Source organism: Lycorma delicatula, chromosome 2 (genome assembly GCF_047948215.1).
Source record: "Lycorma delicatula isolate Av1 chromosome 2, ASM4794821v1, whole genome shotgun sequence".
NCBI classification, from domain to species: domain Eukaryota; kingdom Metazoa; phylum Arthropoda; class Insecta; order Hemiptera; family Fulgoridae; genus Lycorma; species Lycorma delicatula.
In genome coordinates this window covers 11393090-11409670 of record NC_134456.1, presented here as the reverse complement: position 1 = coordinate 11409670, position 16581 = coordinate 11393090, and the positions used below count along the sequence as shown (strand labels likewise).

The 16581-nt window shown below is 29.3% G+C and overlaps 1 protein-coding gene across 5 annotated transcripts in view; it reads right to left on the bottom strand.

The window, feature by feature from the left end:
- rdgC (retinal degeneration C) overlaps positions 1-13404 on the bottom strand; it is a 968675-nt gene extending 955271 nt beyond the window's left edge. For 3 of the 5 annotated variants that reach the window (XM_075358272.1, XM_075358270.1, XM_075358275.1), the window contains exon 1: positions 13193-13403. The gene's annotated coding sequence lies outside the window, so the exon portion shown is untranslated. Of the gene's footprint in view, positions 1-1696; positions 1726-13192 lie in introns of all 5 variants that reach the window. The other 2 variants (XM_075358271.1, XM_075358273.1) reach the window with 2 other exon arrangements.
- Positions 13405-16581: the final 3177 nt, after the last annotated feature.

Genomic DNA, 16581 nt, shown 5'->3' with positions numbered 1-16581 from the left:
TAAATGAAGTGTAGTCTTGTACATTTGAATATGTATACTGACAGTTCCTGCATTTTCTCTATTCTCGTACAGGTTTTTTTACTTTGAGAATGTCTTTGGTTTATTATAATGATTTATGAACGTAATTTTTTTCAGCTAAAAAAAAATTGTAATTATTGCTTTGATACATATATATAAATTGTATATTAAATAATGTTGTGAATTTAAAAAAAAAGTCTTAATTTTAAGATGTTTTCCATTTACAAAGACGTACGTTTCGATAAATAAATGTCTTCCTTTTTTTCTTTCTTATTTTATATTATCTCCTATAATTTAAAATAAATAAATACTAAAAAAATCAATCTAAAGAAAACTTTTCAATAAAAAATAAGTAACAGATCCATAACAATGCAGTGAATATCCAACTTGCACGTCGATAAAATGCATCATAGAATTTAGTTCAATATTTTTATTTATGTCTCATCTCATCTGGTAAGTAAATTACAATTTGTTTACCGCTCCAAAGGAAATATAATAAATCTACTTTTAACCATTTAATTTATTATAATTTAATATCCTTAAAAACCTAAAAATAGAAACAAATTAAGCTGTAATATATAAATATAAAATTCATTATCGTAAAAAAAATCCAATTGAAGCGTAAATTAAATAAATAAATTTTATAAAGAAAAAAAATAAATCAGCAGCAAAAATACTTTCAATTCTTCTTCAAATCTATATTTCTAGATATAGGGAAAAATTAAAACCAAACACCAATCAACTTATTAATAATTAATTTCGCACAGATTAAAAAATGTTGGCTTATTATTAAAAAAGGAATATAAAGTTTATTTTATTATTAGTTTTTTTATAAGTCAGTTTTATTACTATTATTAATTTCGTTTAACACTTTTATATAATCTATTTCAAATAAGGATATTTTATGTTGCCCTACAAAAAACCTAATAAAAAGCGTGTTCACAAAAAGACAAGAGGAATTTTCTTTAAAAACAAAAGATGAAAATATCTTTATGTACTTGGCACATACTGACAGTGAATAAAAGCTGAGCAAAATATACAAATTATTTTTTTTTATCTCAAGTTTTCCAACTTATTTCCTTGAAGTTTCGCGTGAAAGTGTTGTATTATTATCACTTCAAGACAACTGGAAAAACGTCGCCGCATTTGGGCAAGAATAATGAAAAATCTTTTATTAGTTAAAAGTTAATGGATTATATTTTTTTAAATTTTTTAATGGTTTACACAAAATGTTAGAAACTAGGTTAAAAAAGTTGTAAAGTGGTAGGTTATTTAATCTTTCATCATATCTTCAAAAACTAGAATTTGAGCCATGAAATAAAATTATATAGAAAAGGGATAGAAGCAAAATATTACTACTAAGTGGCATTTTTACCTTATTATGAAGCGAATTATTAAACCCCAAACTCATTGGCAAAGATAATTTACTTCTGTTTTATAATTTACTACCTTGATAAATTACGATGTATAAATGCGAATTATACAATATAGGTAAACAATGCATGCTATTAAGTCTATTAATTAATTGTACCTATTTAATTACTATTAGTAATTAACAACTAATACTACTGGTGTAATTCTAAATTCTATTCAACTAATCTCAAAATACCGTGCTTAAATTGAAAATAATATAAACATCGGTTAGAAACACCTACAAATAATTTTTAAAAATACATACCTTTCCCCAAATATAAATCATAATTTAACCTGTAAGTGAAACAAAATTTTTAAAAAACAACGTTAACATTTTTGATACCATATACTGATTATAAATTTATAATTTTGTTACCCAAAGGCAAAAATATCTACCCCTAATATTTATATTTTGTATTCATGGATCTACGTAGCTTAGAATATGTTTTGACTATTTCTTCGTATCTTTAGGATTGTTACAAAAAATAAAAAGAATTTTCTTTAATTTATTTTGTCTGCCTTTTTGTTGCTTTATTTGTTTCATCATTCATGACTAAAGAGCTTTTACACAAATTTTAACGAAACTTATGAGACAAATTTATATTAATATTCTGACTAAAATATGTCTATTTGCAGTGAGGAACATTTTTTTCTTGATAAAATTTTTTTTCTAGAATCTTTAGGTAGATTTCATAAGAAAGCTAATTTTGTAATGGGTATCATGACTCGATTACGGAAAATTTCGACATATCTTCGCATTTCACATCCCTCAGACCCCAAAATCACCGACAGCTCAAAAGTTTATATATATATATATATATACATATATTCCACTTACTTGTGGACACGATATCTACCTTAATTTTGCGCCGATCACTTTCAAATTGTTCCTTAAAAATAACTCGTCAAAAGATATCGGACTAGTTCGTTATCGGCCACAATCGGACCATGGGAGTAGAAATACGAGGGCTAATTCAAAAAAACAAACTATCGCTATAACTTTCTTATTAAGTAAAATATCGAATTCGTTTAAAATTCCTACTATTCTTTTAATAAGTGACTAAAACGTATGTAAGTAAACTTTTTTTATATCACCAACCATTGGCCCAGAGGGGTGGAAAAATTTTCTTTCGAAGACAAAAAAGAATCATACCTCCCTTAATAGGCACAGGGATCGTTTTAAAGTGATCGTTAGTCCTCTAAACATTATCTAAAACTTTTGTCTGAAACAATTATTTTTGATATTACCTATCCTTACGGCAAGGGATGATCAAAATGTTACTGGAATTGTAAGAAGATGGGGCTTGTCGTATGCTAAACATGTGAAACTTTTTCACATGCAACCATTGTCATATTGAGTAAATTTGAAGTTTTTTTTTAACATTAAGGTGGAAATCTTTTTTATCCCCTACTAACCACCGGGGAAATCTATTTCCACCTTCCGGTGTACTGAAACGGATTTTTTTTTATTTTGGATGGTAATATTTTTAATAGATAAAGATTTAATACTTGTGAATTACGTAATAAAAAAATATTAAAATTTGATCGAGACCTATTCTTTTACATAAACAATTATTTTTATTTGTTCTTCATGTTCATGGGGATAGGAAATATGACCGTAAAGAAATCAACCATTCTTAGAATAATTATAGAAATATATTTGAATTGTAATAAAAATTTAAAGAAGATAAAATTTAACAAAAAAAAAATTTCTTTTAATAATATAATTTTTACCCAGGTTTTCTATTTATTATATAGAATGTAATAATATATATTGTAACAAAAATGTAATGTATATGCCGTAGGCGAATCGAAAAATCAGTCTTGTAAAGAGTGCCGTCATTTTGTAATGCGCCCGGCAAATTGGAAAATTATCTAGCAATTTCTAATCAGCCAGTTTTATTTTCAGGCTTATTGTAATAAGCCCGTATAACTTTAGGCTAGTTAGAAGTATTATTAAATATTAGAAAATATTGCACATTCTTTCTTCCAAATCAGTGGGTGTTTGGAGAGGTATTTGAAGAGAAATTATAAATACAATCTAACCAAATTTAGCCTACGCTCGCTTCGCTCACTAGTCAAGATTAGCGAGAAATTGAACGTAAGTTTGTTATACAGAGTGATTCAAAGAAACGGGAAATTTTGAAAGTTGTGTTGGTAGCCGTGGGCGATTGGTACCACTTGATAAGTGGCGCCAGCCTCTCTAACCTAACCTGCCATTTAGTTGTCATAGATTCTTGGAGTGGTGCGCAACGTGCATTTGCTATCAAAGCGTTTTACAAAAACAATGACAGTGTGGAGGGAGCACGTAGAGAATTTCGCCGTCATTTTAATCTGGGACGGCACGACCGTGTTCCATCAGCACATGCAATTAAAACATGGATATCTAATTTTGAGGAAACCGGTTCGGCAATGAAAAAGGATCCTCCAGGCCGTAAGCGAACCGTCCGTACACCACAGAATGTTCAAGCTTTACAAGATGCTGTCACACGAAGTCCACATCGGTCAATCCGTCGTCTCTCAGCATCTTTACAATCGCGTAGTTCAAGTGTTCGAAGAATGTTAATGAAGGACTTGCAATTCCATCCGTACAAGTTGCAGATCGTCCAGGAACTGAAACCGAACGATGCAGTTGTGCGAGCACAATTCTGTAATGTAACGCTTCAGAAGATAAACGGTAACGAAGAGTTTGTTCACGAACTGTGGATGTCAGACGAAGCGCATTTCCACCTCAGTGGATTTGTTAACAAGTAAAATTTCAGATACCGGGCACAAGAAATTCCTATGCAGCTACACCAGCGTCCGTTGCAGAGCCAGAAAGTGACTGTGTGGTGGGGCCCTTATTTTTTTGAGGATGACAACGGTCTTGCGATTACAGTGACGTCGGCTCGTTACGTAGCCGTGCTTGAAACCTTTGTTGTGGAACAACAAAAGAGATTGCCACCGATTCTTAACACAGCCTGGTTTCAACAAGACGGAACAACGTTACATACTGCACGAATACCGACGGCAGCTGTACGCCGATTGTTTGGACAACGTGTCATTTCACGAAATGGTGACATTAGATGGCCTCCCAGATCGCCTGATCTCTCAGCTTGCGATTACTTTTTGCGGGGTCACCTTAAAAGCAAAGTGTTCCACAGTAGGACCTGCTACAACGGAAGAACTGAAGGCAAAGATCCGAGAAGCAATTGCGAAATTCCAGTTAAGATGTTACGTCAAACCACGAACAATTTAACGAAGAGACTTCGTGAGTGTTTACGTAGAAGAGGAGGTCACCTGCAAGATGTCATCTTTAAAAAATAAAAACTAAAATGTATGTATCCTAAAATGGCAACATTTGTACAATTACATGATATAAAATTAATTTTCTAAAAAAAATTTTTCATTAACGTTATTTAATTTTTTAAATTTCCCGTTTCTTTTAATCACTCTGTATTATATTTATAATTATAAACAATAATGCTTACACTGCACCTCTATTTACCTTTACTTCTCTTTAATGAGCAAACAATTCTACATTTTCTAATTAGCTTAAAGTTGTAGGCTCATTACAATAAGCCTGAAAAATTCAGGCTGATTAGAAATTGCTAGATAATTTTCTAATTTGCCGGGCGCAATGCAAAATTTCATGATTTTTATTTCAAAATAAGCCTGATTTTTAAATTTGCCTACGACACACGCACACACACACACACACACACACATGCACACATATATATATATATATATATATATTACATTAAAAATTTCTCACCTTTAGAGTTTCTCATAGGAATTTTAGAAATAGCACTTCCATATGTTCTTTTCGTCTTTAAAGATACTCATCACACAATTTTTTAGGTTGTTGAGCTTAAGAGAAACGAAAGAGAGAATTCTAAATGATAATTTTAAACTAAATTTATTTACGAGGAAATATAATCGAGTGTATAGGATTTCCACTGTAACTATTTATTTATTTTTACGAGAAACAAGCTAACTTCGAATTATATTTTCGTAATTAACGATGAATTTTTTTAGATATAAAATGCCAAGACTATTTGGAATTCAATCCAAAAGTTTTTGAATAAAAGACAGAGATACTACCACTCCATCACGGAGGTTGCCAAATTAGGTATCGACATGCAAAATAAAATAGTATTAAGTAAATATCAACTGAAAACTCATAAACATCAACTTTTGTAGACTTTATATATACATTGTGAAAACAAGGACACTCCCTTCTCGTGATATACGCTTTCTATGGATAAAAAAATCATTAAAATCTTTTTAAAATATTTAACTTAACGATCAAAACTTATGATATTTTTGTAATGGACGGAACCTCTGCCCAACCAAGTGCACACTAGAAGATCTATGGCAAGGAAATGCTTCTGTTGTTTCGGTGGCACAATACTTGTCGCAAAGGTTTTAATGTCTCATCGCTCGGACACGAAAAACTAAAGTAAGTGTAATGGACGGAAAAATAAAACCGAATGTATGATTTTAAGTAAAATTTTGTTGCGTATGTTTTCACCCAACTTCATCTTCTCGTTTGGTACAATCAGCTAACATATTATAATGATCATTAATTATTGTAAAATATTAGAAAATATTGCACATTCTTTCTTCCAAATCAGTGGGTGTTTCAACGTATTTGAAGAGAAATTATAAATATAATCTAGGTGTTTAATAGTTTTGATTCTATATATTTCGTACGAGGAACAATTAGGAGTACTCAAAGGAGTACATTAGGAGTAAATGTCGGCATAGATAATAGCATCTGGTCGAAGCTAGAGAGTATGCTACTGTATAATTGTAAAATTTATTCATTATACCGCTCTCATGCACAGTCATGAATGCAGTGAAATAAACAATTAGTTTCTTCATAATACAAAATTAATGCAGTATATGAATATGAATGGAAAATCTAAGAAAAACGTTAATGATTGTACTGAAATATAAAATACTTTTTTCACCTTTATTAAAAGAAAAATTAGCAATAGTTTAGCCAGTTATGCAATGTATCTTTAGTAAATAAATTTATTAAAGAGTTATAAGAAAGCTTTGGCTATTATACACGAAATCCAATTTTTTCACATATAAAATCATGTAGGCAAGTAAACAATAAAACTTTAAATCGTATCGTTTTGCAAATTTGATTTATTTAAATAAAAGATCAGTTATTTAATAGCTAATATTTGAAGTCGAAGGTTTTGAGTTTCGAATTGTAGTAAAAGCTAGTTGCTTTTATGCGGATTTGAATACTAGACAGTGGATTCCGATGTACTTTTACGTTCCATTTTAGGTATCCAGTACAATTCAATAATAATGTAATATCAAAATCGGCTTAGCGTAAAAACATTTATCCACAATAAAGAGAAAACGAGTAAAATCAATATAAAATAATCATCTGAGTTTAAAGCAATTAAATTTTGGTATAAGTAATTTTATTATTTATAATTTTTATTATTACTTATTATTTTTTATTATTATTTAGTATTTTTATAATTACTTTTAATTTTATTAATAAAATTAAATGAGCTCAAGATACCTCTATGTATCGATTGAGCAAATTAAAACTGAACCAAATCTGTTTGTACTCCAATTAAAATTTGAGCTTTACCTATAATTCGCAGCTACTATTAACTCCATTAATGGTTATGCATGTTATTATTTTCTTCTGTCACTATTATCTTTAGTTGCAGTGTTCAAATTTTATTGCAGTATATTTCGTTATTTGCAATTATATCTTTTTTAAATGCCTTATTCAACAAGGAATGGGTTATTTATAGTGGAAGCTTATGTGCTTTCTTGATCCTTTTAACAAAAGCGTCAAATATTGGCGAAAAATTTTCAGAATTCTAGTAGCCCAGCAAAGAGTAACACGCACAACTTGGTTAAAAATGGCGAACAACAGGGTCGATTTCAAACTCAAAAAAAAAGCGACCTTCCGTTAGGATTCCGGAGGCCATAATCCTAAACACACAAAGAAGAATTTCTACCAGTCCGAAAAAAAATCTATACGTGAGTTATCACAATAAAGTGGTATAAATTACACATTTTTCCGTAAGATTCTTCATGATTTCAATATGAAACCGAATCGTGATAATAACTTTGCAACAAATTAAGAGAGCAGACAAACCAAATCATCTTAATTATTTGGGTTGGCTTCTCAAAAACATTGTTGATTAACAGATAGACCCGATACTATATTTCACGTCAGACGAGGCATGGTCTTGTTAATTTGTACTATATAAGGTATCGGATAACTGAAAATCCTCAACGGATGTTTGAGGACACACTTCACGATAACAAAATCGCCGTTTAGTGTGCTGTTTCTCTCGTAATCGAATTCAGGGAAAAAGTTTTTACCGGACTGTCAATACATTAATGTTCTGTATAATCATTACAAGATGAAAAGATAAAGATGCTACGATTTGCTGATGATATAGTAATTCTAGCCGAGAGTAAAAAGGATTTAGAAGAAACAATGAACGGCATAGATGAAGTCCTACGCAAAAACTATCGCATGAAAATAAACAAATACAAAACAAAAGTAATGAAATGTAGTAGAAATAACAAAGATGGACCAATGAATGTGAAAATAGGAGGAGAAAAGATTGTGGAGGTAGAAGAATTTTGTTATTTGGGAGGTAGAATTACTAAAGATGGACGAAGCAGGAGCGATATAAAATGCCGAATAGCATAAGCGAAACGAGCCTTTAATCAGAAATATAATTTTTTTATATCAAAAATTAATTTAAATGTCAGGAAAAGATTTTTGAAAGTATATGTTTGGAGCGTCGCTTTATATGGAAGTGAAACTTGGACGATCGGAGTATCTGAGAAGAAAAGATTAGAAACTTTTGAAATGCGGTGCTATAGGAGAATGTTAAAAATCAGACGGGTGGATAAAGTGACAAATGAAGAGGTATTGCGCCAAATAGATGAAGAAAAAAGCGTTTGGAAAAATATAGTTAAAAGAAGGGACAGACTTATAGGCCACATACTAAGGCATCCTGGAATAATCGCTTTGATATTGGAAGGACAGGTAGAAGGAAAAAATTGTGTAGGCAGGCCACGTTTGGAATATGTAAAACAAATTGATAGGGATGTAGGATGTAGAGGATATACTGAAATGAAACGACTAGCACTAGATAGGGAATCTTGGAGAGATGCATCAAACCAGTCAAATGACTGAAGAAAAAAAAAGTATAATGTTTGAAGAATTTTACGCTCAGTTAACAGACTGAGAAAGAGAGCTCACTTTTTTAACTGAATATTAAATATGTTAACTTTTCCTAAAATAAGTACAGAATTGAATTTATTTTTTGGTTTTTTTCTTCAGTTTACTCATATAATGTTAAATGTCGCAACATTGTTTACTCTGTAATATTTTGGTTTTAAGTTATTCACCCGGTATTTTCATAAAAAAGAAATTATAAAATTTTATTAAACAAAACATAATTATAAAATTAATTACTATTAAAATCGTAACGAATTTATATTAGAAAATATTCTTTGAAAATAGCTGCTACATTTTCTGCGAAAGGAACGTAATATTTCCACTATAACTATCACGTAATGGTGAAGGCTACACATCTGCCACTTCAGACGGCAGCTCGTAAAACAAAGGAAATTTTGAAAATTGGTCAAAAAATATTACTTCCTACTTCCAAGAGTGACGTAATAATAATAATAATAATTTTCTTTTCCATTACTGTGCATACATTCTTACTCAGTTTATCAAAAAGGAAAGTAACAATTTTTTTTTAACATAATTTTAGCATGAGAAAAATATTAAAAAAACGACTGCTAAAAAAGAAACAATGTTATTTAATATAGAATAATTTCTAATGTAGGATAATAAAGAGCCTGCGGTTTTGTATATAGTACGTTAAGTAAAATGTTATAAGTAAATTTTTTTAAATTTATTTAAACATATATATATATATATATATATATATTTATTTATTTATATATATATAGCCTATGAACTCCCGGTAACGTAAGGATTCCAACGCGGGTCATACATCTAAATCGGTTCAGCCATTGAGATGCTACGGTAAAACAAACATACATACCCTAAAAATGTATTTAGGGTATACCCTAAATACATTACATTTATTTTTGAGAAGTCGTGTTATAAATTATTAGAGTATAAACCACAATGAGTATTTTTTAAAAGTAAATTAATAATATTTTTATTTTTCAAAGATCTAAATTTATTGTACTAAAAACAATTGTTTTTAATTTTTACAAATTCATAAGATTTTTTTTAAAGTTTGTTAATAAAAGTTGATTTTTTTTTTCATATACTTTAATAAATCAATTTTCTCAGAATAAAATTTTCTACACATTTTGATAATAAAATCTACGCATTTATTAGTCACGTAACAAATTTATTGTACTTCAAACGTAAAAAAAATGTTTTTTGTCACCGAATTTTTCTGTTTTACGTTGAATATCGTAAAAACTGCGGGAATTGCATTTCTGGAATCTAATTTATTTGATTCTTCAGGTCAAAAAAAAAAACCGTCAAAGTGTACCCCTTCCTTTCTTTTTCCTGTTTAGCCTCCGGTAACTACCGTTTAGATAATTCTTCAGAGGATGAATGAGAATGATATGTATGAGTGTAAATGAAGTGTAGTCTTGTACATTCTCAGTTCGACCGTTCCTGAGATGTGTGGTTAATTGAAACCCAACCGTCAAAGAACACCGGTATCCACGATCTAGTATTCAAATCCGTGTAAAAATAACTGGCTTTACTAGGACTTGAACGCTGTAACTCTCGACTTCCAAATCAGCTGATTTGGGAAGACGCGTTAACCACTAGACCAACCCGGTGGATCAAGTGTACCCCTAAATCTACTGAAATTTAAAGGGAGAACTGAAATCTGAACGAAATTTTTTGCTAGCCATAAGTTGATATCAAAGCGTTTTCGGATGTATGTTTGTATGAACTTTTTACTTTACTTCAAGGTTTAGAATCAGTTTCCAATATATATATTGTAACAAGCCGATATAACGTATCTGAGTAACAGATTCTTCCCAATTAAAAAAAAAAAGTAGTAGAAAATATAATAACGGGAGGGAAATCCAGAAAGGGTCTTAAAGAAACCCTTTTAGTAAAGGTAACAGGACCGTTTAACAATCCTCCTTTGTAATACTCCCCATTGCTACACTTTAACAGATGTTGTTCCGTGAGAAGAGATACCGGACCCGGGTTTGGAATCTCATGGGAAAATGTGAGGGTAGACGATCATTCCAACGCTTCGAGTTAGATCTGATCCTGCAGGTAAAGAGAGGATAGGAATATAAATACTCCGGGGAAGACCGGTTGAAGGTCAGTCTGCGAGGAGAGTCTGTGAGAGAGTGCTACGATAGAGTTATGCGTGATGTCAATCTGCGAGGAAAGTCTGGGAAGAGAGTCTGCGAAAGATTTCTAAGCGAGGAGTTATGCGAGTTTGAAGCGAGAGTATTCTGCGAGGAGGTCAGTAAAGGAAAATTTCTAGGGCAGGTTCCACGCGATTAAGATGACGTCACAAGTAATTACAGTACATGAAAACAAGAAGCGGTTTGGTGATTTACCGTTAGACTATAAATGAAAGAGATAGTGTACTAAATTTCACCCATACATTGTTAGGATATTTTTATTTCTGAACAGCAAAAGTATTTGCAGTGAAAAAGTCTTATACTTGTCTTATCTATTGCACAATTGTTATTATTACAAGACTAATTGCTAAACGTGTTAAGATTGGCGGTTATGCTAATTTCTTTTGTCAATAGGACCGAATTCTGGTTTTCAGTATTTAACTACCTGTGAATCTTGACGATTACTTTAAATTCTGTTTTGTATGTAACTACTGTTTATTATTATTATTTTCATTGTTATTATTGGTTTGTCTTTTTTTATTTATGTTCATTAATAAAGTGTAGTTATATAATCATTTTCAATTGTCAACCACTCAATACCCTGATTGAGCTGCGAACACGCGACAATATATATGCATATTTTTATATAGCCTATAATACTTCCGGTAACGTAAGAATTCCAACGTGGGGTTATACATCTAAATCGGTTCAGCCGTTGAGCTGCTACGGTCGAGCAAATATACATACACTTACATACACTCTAAATACATTACACTCTTTTTGGGCAGGCGTGTAAAAATAACAAATCCTGACTTATTACTTGAAAAATCTGGCAATAAATGGAAAAAAACTTACTCGAAAAATGTGTGTCGGATTGAGGGTAATTATAAATGTTACCGACTTCGGGCATATTTCAAAAGAAAATTTTTTTCTCCATTTCTCATGACTATATAAGTTTAAATTAAGTTGAAAGTAAGAGATACTTTTCTTTAATTTTTCGATGTATAAAGTAATGAAATTAGAATAGTTAAAATATTAACCGAAATGTATTTACAAAAAAAATAAAACTACCTTAAATTTTTTAACGTTATTATTTAGCGAATCATTACGATTCTAACTTATCGTTAAAGATATAATGCAACTAGTGTACAATACTAAGAAGACGGATTTTATATATCGTTTCCTTTATTCTTGCTAATCACATGAATTATAACAATAATTAATTACATTATATAGATCATGTGATAACATCACAATAGATTATAATCTCTCTTTCACCATTAACGAATTACTATAATATAATTAATTCTAATAGACCTCTTACACCAATTAATCACTAATAACATGGTCCAAACCCAGACATAAATTAATTATAATCTAGTATATATATATATTAACAAATTATTAATTAGCATATAATATGACGAAAATTCATACATTAATTCTGGTCTATAAATCTTTACGCGATAAATTATCATTTAACATGTATTTCCTCGAGTGAAATGAACTCTATTGATAGTTGTCTACGGTGACTCTAGTGATATTAGTCTAAAATTCTTGACTACGGACATCTCTTTAGTCTAGTTGAGCTTTGTATATAAAATAAAATATTCTATATTAAATAAATCAAATCAGTCTTTGGTCCAAGAATTATACATTTTCATTACAATAATCATTATTTTATTAAAAAAAAAAACCGATAACTATTAAAAATTTTGTGATCAAAAAATAACATTTTTATAAACTGTCAAGAAATTAAAAAAAAAAAAAAATTGTCACTAAGAGAAGTTAGTGATTTTTTAATATATTTTCGACTACTCCAGGTGAAGTTTGCGTTTCATTCAGCACGTGGATTACATCATATTTTAATTCTAGTAATGAAGATCGTAGTTATATAGACCATACCATCAGTAACAGAAAATGTTTCTCATTTAAAATAACGCTGAAGTTTCCTCTTATTAATTTACTCATATATATTTAAGAAAATGTAATTATATATTTAATAGAATTCAAAAAATGAATTATTCAAATTTTAATATTTTGTTACTGTTTTATTTTATTTCTAGTTACCAATAAGCGACGTAAATTATAAAATGAATGATATTTAAAAATTCAGCTTATAGAATAATATCAGTAAGAGATATTTTATAAAACGAAAAATATTATCTTACGACTGTTCCAAATAAAGCATAAACTATTCGATAATTTAATTTATAATAAATTCTTGAATGTTTATTATTATTATTGTTATTTTTTTATTTTTTTTAATATAGGTGCATGAACTATTATGATGAAAAATTAAAATTAATTTAGGAAAATATTTGAATTTAATTTATTTTGACAAATTATTAAGTAATAATAAATAAAAAATAAATAATAAAACTTTTGTAAAAAAAAAACTTACCTTAGAAATTTACGTAAAATATAAAGAAATCTTTTTAATTTTTAATCATATATCTATCAGATAACTAATAATTATTTAAATTTAAAAAAATTCATGTGGTTTTTAATACTGATAAAACTTTAAAACTTGCGCAGTAAATTATAAATTAACAACTGAAACGGCTACGAATGGCAGATATAAACGTATTACAGCGCGTCCCGCACTGAACTAAACATTGAAAATAACAGAGAATCGTACGACAAAATAAGAGCATGCGCGCGCGTTGTGGGCTGTGATTCAAAGCCAAAATATATACTGTTTTAAATTAGCCATTATGACCTCCCTTTCTAAACAACAAGCCTATACTTTTTTCATTAATATATAATATATATTTATAGGTAATGTATGATGTTAATTGTAATTAAAAAAATAACAAGTAGCCTACTTTTACTCGACTTAAAAATTTAAAAAAAATCAATCTATAAAAATTATTTATTACATAATCCATACTAAAGTAAATAGAAAGGGTCATTAACAGTACAGATGATCCTTGCAGTTATTTGAAGAGAGGTTAAAATTTACACCTTCCTCCGTGTTTGAAATAATTATTCTTATACTAAATACTAGTACAGCTTAATAAAAAAAAAAATAATAAACACCAGATTCAAAGAAAAGTAATATAAAAGCTTGAAACTAAAAATAGTTCATTAGTTACAAAACTTCTGAACATGCTCTATATCAAAATTAACACATATTTAACGTAAAAAAAAAAATGTTTAGGAAAAAACAGATGGGCTCAACTTAGGCATGGTAAATACTAAGTAAGAAGAGATTTCTGAACCTAGATAAACCAAAATATAAAAATTCAAGAAAGATATCTGCAGGTAGTGCCACTAGATAGAATAAATTTTTTTTTAAATTTGTAGAAAACTTTTAGAGACTTGATGTCCAATGATATACGCTATGTGCCATAACATAAGCGTATTATTTGTAAGCTGCCAGTCAAGACTCCATTGCTTCCAAATATATAATAGCGAGGAATTCCAAGTATTTTCCCAAGGAACAACAAGTAACTATACCATGCTTTGAAAAGGGTAGCAAAATGATTTCCTCATTACTTTCTTCACAAAATCAAATATATCGATATATTAAACAATACAATCCTATCAATGTACAGAACAAAATACAAAGCCAATACAATACAATACAAATACAAGCCTATCAATGTACTGAACTAACCAGAATACAAATGATGTTTAGCCCTATAAATAAAACCTTCACTCTGTTCATCACAGAGACTAGCTATGTAATAAATATCATTACTCTCAAAGAAGGAAATTATGAATAGTGCCACCTGCCCTTTAATGTTTTTTTAAGTGTCATTGGCACACTAGTGTAAAACAACAACTTAATGTACCCATTCCTATTTCTGATTGTGGACACTCAGTCTCCATTCAGTAATACAGAAAAAGTCTGATCACATGACTTCCTTGTACACCTATTAAATTACTCACACACATTTTTTTTAAAATAAAAAGTACATACAATTTTATTTCATTAATAACTTCTGATATTTTTTCATATTTTTTTTTTTTATTATTGGATAATTATTATTATCGTAAACTTTTTTTTACAATAAGAAGTTAATTCATATTAACTCATATTAACAAATCAATATATTTAAACTAAAAAAAAAAAGTTAAAAAAAAAGGAGATGAAGTCTGATTTGAACCGATGTGCCCTTTAAGATCCAAATATTTCATTAATTAAAATTTCATTTCGTTATAACTCTGGAACCAATAAAAATAAGTACCTCTTATGATATAATGTGTAAATGAGGTCTTATTACTGCAATTAAGAAAAAGTCCAAAATCCAAATTTTATTTGGACTTTGAGCTTTCTTGGACACTTTTGGTTCAGTTGAATGCAATTAAAAAGGAAGATGCACTACTAGATTTTACAAGAGTCCTAAATCCAAAATTTCAATATCCTATGACCAATCGTTTTTGAGTTATGCAAGATACATATATACGTACGGATGTCACCCCAAAACTAGTCAAAATGGATTCAGGGATGATCAAAATGGATATTTCCATTGTAATCTGAAAACTGAATTTTTTTGCGATCACAAGACTTCCTTTACTTCATGCAAGGAAGTAACAAGATTTGATATATTGTTTAAAAAATCTGAAGAATAAAAATCTTGGTTATTTTTTCCTTTTCATTTCCTATAACGTATCGGAAATTTTAAGTAAGAGGTCAACCTTTTGTTGTCACCTAAAATAAATCTTCTGAAGTTTTTGTTTTTTTCTAAGTTGCTGGAATAAAAAATGTTAAAATGAAATTTAAAAATGTATATTTGTTTGTATTTGCATTAGTCTCCATTAAGTTTTAATTTTCAGGAAATAAATAACTTTTACTTATCGCTGTGGTAACTGAAGTGTAACGGGTATTGATAGTTTTTTTTTCAAAAATAAATTTAAGAGATAGGAGTTATTAAGAAAGAGGATGCTTAATTTTGAATAGATTAGACTTCATAAAAATGTTGTTCTTGCATCTTTATCATAGCTTTTAGAAAATGTTATTATAAATATCACTGTAAATAATATTAAAATGTTTGAAAATTATTCAAAAAACCTCCACTCCGAAAATTTAATTTTTGTGTTTGAATTTATTAAATTATTTTCCTTTAAAAAAGGTGTTATGAGAACTATGAGAAAAATCTATATTATCACTGGGTTGAGAGGGCAGTGTATGTTATATCCCTAAATAAGAGAAATTATATTAACTTTAGTGAGTTCCAACTAAACAATTTGATTTTTCTTTTTTTTCTATAATAATGTTTTATTATGGGGAAAGAATTATCTGTCATTATTACAGGGATAAGAGGATTCTACTCTCACCAATAAATAGTTTAAAATAGTTGTATTAAGTTTCTTCTCTAAACAGTTATTAACATTTTATTATTCCAACCCATTCAATTCCTTGAAAAAATTTATTATTTTGCAAAATATATCATCATCATCAGGTTAGGAACAGTTTTAAAATCTTATCACATTATCAGAGGTTATCAGATTACCAGATAATTTTACGCTATCCCTAAAAATATCTATGTAAAATATTCATAAGCTTATTTCTGGAAATAGAAATTATTATTACAGAATAGCTAAGATATACAAATATAAACTGCACTATTGTCTTCACGGTCATGTATAAACATAAATGGACTGGCGGAGAGGGATACTGAAGATGAAGATGTGGGGAGGAAATGGTCACTCCAGTCTCCTTGGCATTCATGTCTCTGCACAGAAGGGTCATGTTAGAGCAAGAGATTCCATCATTATTTGTGTAATGAATTATTGGGAAGTTTCTCATGAATGAAGACATCAAGCCATCTAAAATTTTGATTA